This window comes from Aphis gossypii, unplaced genomic scaffold, assembly GCF_020184175.1.
Source record: "Aphis gossypii isolate Hap1 unplaced genomic scaffold, ASM2018417v2 Contig00602, whole genome shotgun sequence".
Lineage (NCBI taxonomy): Eukaryota > Metazoa > Arthropoda > Insecta > Hemiptera > Aphididae > Aphis > Aphis gossypii.
In genome coordinates this window covers 25,886-31,047 of record NW_026083188.1, presented here as the reverse complement: position 1 = coordinate 31,047, position 5,162 = coordinate 25,886, and the positions used below count along the sequence as shown (strand labels likewise).

General features: G+C 27.9%; 1 long non-coding RNA gene across 1 annotated transcript; it reads right to left on the bottom strand.

Moving 5' to 3' along the window:
* Positions 1-861: 861 nt before the first annotated feature.
* On the bottom strand, positions 862-2,280 carry LOC126554784 (uncharacterized). Its single transcript, XR_007606730.1, has 2 exons — positions 1,991-2,280; positions 862-1,799 (listed from the first exon to the last, which is right to left on the bottom strand). It is a non-coding gene; the product is annotated as an uncharacterized LOC126554784 (long non-coding RNA).
* Positions 2,281-5,162: the final 2,882 nt, after the last annotated feature.

Genomic DNA, 5,162 nt, shown 5'->3' with positions numbered 1-5,162 from the left:
CTAGTTTGTATTGAAGTAAATCGTTATACATAATAGTAAACTATTTTTATTTTTTCTAAATGTCATTTAAGACATTAGAACTTAGTTTACTCAGTCTTCTCAATTCATATTCCATAAGTGTATAGGTTAGGTTATTATTTATAATAATAATAAGATACAGGTTATATACTACAGTAACAATAACAAGTTTTTATCTTCTGTAACACATTGATTTATATGGCATGCGACATACCACATCGGTTACGACGCGTTTCAAAATCCATTTTTTACCCGTGTTTACCTGTTTTTTTATAGTTTTATTGATTGGTACTAATTGATTTTGTTTCGAGTAAATTTATTTAAATATATTATCAATATGATTGACATCGATATTTTAATTACCGAAGTTGATAAGAAAGAATGTCTGTGGAACATCAATAGTAGTAACTATATGGACAAACACTGCAAAACTAAGGCCTGGGTAAATGTAGCCAGTGTTGTATTCAAAAATTGGGATACATTTTCAAGCAAGGAGCAAGTATCTTATGGTAAACATATTGCATAATATTAATTTTTATGTTTATATAGTAATATTATAATTTCTATAATAATATTTATTATGTAAAATGATAGTAATGCCTACTTTTAAAATAATAATTAGGTACGTAATATTATGAATGGCTGACACAAATATTTTAAATTTGTATGACTATATTTAAATTTATAAAAGCAAAGTACGAACAGGCTGCTGCATGTCGACAACGTGTTGATACCGGCGTCGAACGTGTATTAACAATATTATGTTCCCCAGAATTTGTTTTATACTGAAAGTTATATACCTATTCTTATAATTCATAATAATTGATGAAATTAGTACGGTCACTTTTATCATTTATATTTATAATAGTCGTATTTAGAAGTACAAAAAAATTATACAATCTATATTGGAACGGAACTGCTCCTGCTTTCATAAAATATTCAGCAAAATATTCTCGAATATCTAAGCCTTGTTGACGAGCTCCAGAATTATTTTCATTTTGAATGTTTTCCAAAGAGTTTGAGAGGGTGTCTTCAAAGTTATAACCATCCCTTCGTCTAACATAATTGTGTAAAATGCAGCATGCTTTTATAACGCCGTCTGCAAAATCTGGTTCAACTAGGATAGCACTATGTAGAACACGCCATTTATTTGCGAGGATTCCGAAAGCGCATTCTACGAACCTTCGAGCTCTTGACGGACGGTAGTTAAAAAATTTTCGTTCTTGGGTGAGACCTCGTCCAGGCTATGATCTTAAAATATTTTTGTGTAGTCCAAAAGCTTCATCACCAATTACCACGAAAGGCTGCGGGAAACTGTCTGTATTTGGTAGAACAACAGGTGCTGGTAGATTTAATTATTCAGAATATAGTTTTTTTCCGAATGGATAATTTTTGAAAATTGTTGAATCACCCTCCTTGCCATATGCACCAACATAGATTGAAATAAAACTATATTCTGCGTCCACTACAGCCATTAATACAATTGAAAAATACTTTTTATAGTTGTAGAACATTGATCCAGAATAAATGGGTTTAATACAACGAAAATGCTCGCCATCGACTGCTCCTACACAGTTTGGAAATAAAACTAAAATAAAATATAAAAAAAAAATTTGTTTGTTATTTCTGTCCATTGGTCTGGATTAGGTTTTGGCATTTCTTCAGGCTGTAGCGTGTTCACTAAAACCTGGCAGATTTCTCTAACAATGTCTCCTATTGTACTTCGTCCCAACAAAAATGTGTGTTGTAAAGCCACAAAATTTGTTCCAACTGATAGATATCTAAAATAATTTATAATTTTAAATGATATATAAATAATATACTAAATTATATTATATTGTATAGGTGATATTGTATAATTGTATGTTTTTTCTCAAAATCAGATATAATGTTTAAAGTTATTTAAGTAATGATATTTCCTAAAATTTAAGAATTCAAAATAAAATAATTTTTACTGGAAAAAATATCTCACTTGGAGTGTTTTTCATGACGTTTGTATTATCTTATAAATAGGGAAATTAGTGACTGTTTACCATGTCTATTTACCACATATTATTTGTACCGACTATAATTGTATGTTATTCAAAATTTATTTTATTTTTCGTAAATTTTGTAGGTAAGTATAAAATATTACAGTTTTGTACAGCATATTTGTATTTTGTATTCGGGGAACGTGTTTGAATAAATAAGTATTGAAAGTATTCCAAATACGTATAATAAAATGTAAATTAGATTATTTTATTCTAATGAATGATTATCATTTTTCTCAATCGGTATAGTAGTTATGATGGCATATGATAACTGAAATAACTTAACAGATCTGACATCAATTATAAAAATTGCAAATAAATAATAATAATAATAATAATAATTTTACTATATAGTTTCTATAGTAACACATGTACGCGTTCGCGTTCGTACGGCCGCCCGTTCGCTTTTTTTTCCTCACTACCCTGCGTAAAGAAGTTTAACTTCAAAAAAATCGTACTATCAAAATCTATGACCTATATTTTGAGTTAAAAAAAATACAAAAAAATTATTCATAATACGTATTCGAAAAATTTGAATAATCTCATAAGTTAACCTCATCTTAAAAGAATTATTTATCTATATACAAAAATTCTTTTTAGGCCCGGTTTATCAATCATATTTATTTATTAAATAACATGACTTATTCGACAGATAAGAAAAAATAGATAATTACCGGTTTTTCAATGTCAGAATAAGTCTTATTCGATGAATAAACCACGAATAAGTTATTAGGTACTTTTTTGACCAAATAACAAGTTATTCGACGAATAAATACATTATCATACATAAATGCAAAAAGCTGTGATGACCAAAAGTTGTATTTTGTTATTATAATAATAATACCAAACCAGCTTATACTTCTAATTCATTAATTATAAATTACCTATAAATTAATAATGGATATAATATTTGAAATAAATGAAGACGATGATCAAGGATTCGTCGAGTTTTAAATTATCAACGTCGTACATACACCATACGTATGAGAGTTGATCATATGACCCTTTGGGATGATCATGATTTTAGGATCAGATTCCGAATCTCAAAGGCGGCCGTTCTTCAAGTTTTAGAATACATCAACCACTAAATATCTTCATTTACCGATAGGTAAGTTTGCCCCACGAAATATTCAATGATTAGAAAATATTGAAATAATAAAAAAAAAATGGTATCTAGATGTTTCCCCCCCGAATCAATATATAATATTAATACATAATAATAGATTTGAAAATAGCTTCTTTGACACTATAGATTAGCAATTCAAGTGTATCAATAACAATTTTAAATTATAGAGCAGGAGATTTTTGTAATAATTTAAGTAAAGACGACAGGTTAAAAAAAATGCGTGGTCATATATACATGAAAAACGATTCTGAACGGAAATTACTGGTGAAATTTTTAAGTATCTACGACTACAATAATTATGACTTTTACTTTTTTAATATTAACAAGTATTTTAAAATCGTTATCATTACGCGATTTCGTAACATTTCTCCTACAATGATGCTTAGAGTTTTCTTTATAGCTATTTGAACTTTAAAGGAAAACTTAGTGTTGATTTTTTTAAGCATAAATATAAATGTTCAACTACAAAATAACATTCAAATTTTCGCGATTTTGACATATTTCGTAAAAATTTGAACTTTAAATGCTTATAAAAAAACGTTTTATAAGAAACCTTATATTAAATTTTTAAGTTTATGGGCACCTGCAATTTTTTTTATACATTTCAAAAAAAAAAATACCTGGAAAAATTGAAAATTTCAGTTGTCTATAAATAGCTCAAATAAATTCATACTATTTTGAAAATTTAACTATGTATAGATAACACTACTATAAACATTTGGTGAAAACTTCAAGTATTTATAGTTATTATTTTTTAAGTTACAACTATATAAAAAAAAATCGATTTTGTCGGAAACTAGCTTTGCGTAAAAATTTCAGTTTTTCCGTCACTATTTTTTTTTTGTTTTTTTTCCCCGATTTTTTTTAAAACTACTGAAAAATTTGTACTCTTGACCTATATAATGCACTAAGAAACTTTGCCATCGTAAACTAGTTCTGAAGTTTGAACTTGAAGCATTATATCGTAAAATGTCAAGTTATGCTGTATGCAGACACAAAAAAAATACACATCATTGTAAAATTAATACATTCAATGTTAAAACTGTTCTAGTTTGTATTAGGTATTTAATTTTCGTAAACAGTAGGTACATTTATTTATAATTATACAATTATTGTTTAATATTTTTTTTTTTTTGGCTAGAGGGGAAATGTCCTAGATTCCAAAAAAAAATATTTTGTTCTATAGAATCTAGGACATTTCTCCTCTAGACAAAAAAAAATATTAAACAATAATTGTATAAATGTAAATAAATGTACTGTTTACAAAAATTAAATACCTAATACAAACTAAAACAATTTTAACATTGAATGTATTAATTTTACAATGATGTGTATTTTTTTTGTGTCTGCATACAGCATAACTTGACATTTGACGAAATAATGCTTCAAGTTCAAACTTCAGAACTAGTTCAGTAGATTATACTGTTGTGTATAGCTTGGATATGGATAGGGCGATGGATGTGCGAGAGAAGTTTGCTGACCAATGTAGTTGGGATAATTTAATTGGTGAATGTTTACGTTTAAAGTCTGCGAGTTGTCAATAGATGGGTTCAAAATATTTTTTATCGACTGCATGAATGCAATTTTCAAGTCAAGTTTTTGTTTATCATTCATTTTTTAAATTCTGGAAGGAATGATAACAAAATAGCTTTATCTGGATCAATGTCTTCTGAGCGTGTTTGTGTAGGTGGATGTTGCATAAGGTGCAGTAGATTTTGTTGAAACGGGGTGATTGGGGTATTCCTTTGCTTTTTATTTTGTGGCTCCGTTGTAGTCATCCTGTTTGTACTATTTGATGTTGCAACATGATCTTCTTCGGAAATTTCACCAGCGTCATCTGTGGTTTCTATTTCTATAGGTAATGATGGTGAATACATATTACCCGTTGTCCTGCAATTTTAATAATAATACAAATGTTAAGGAAATATTTTGTTTCCAAAATGGATTTTACTTACTTTCTTTTATTCAAAACTGGCTGTAAAAATGAA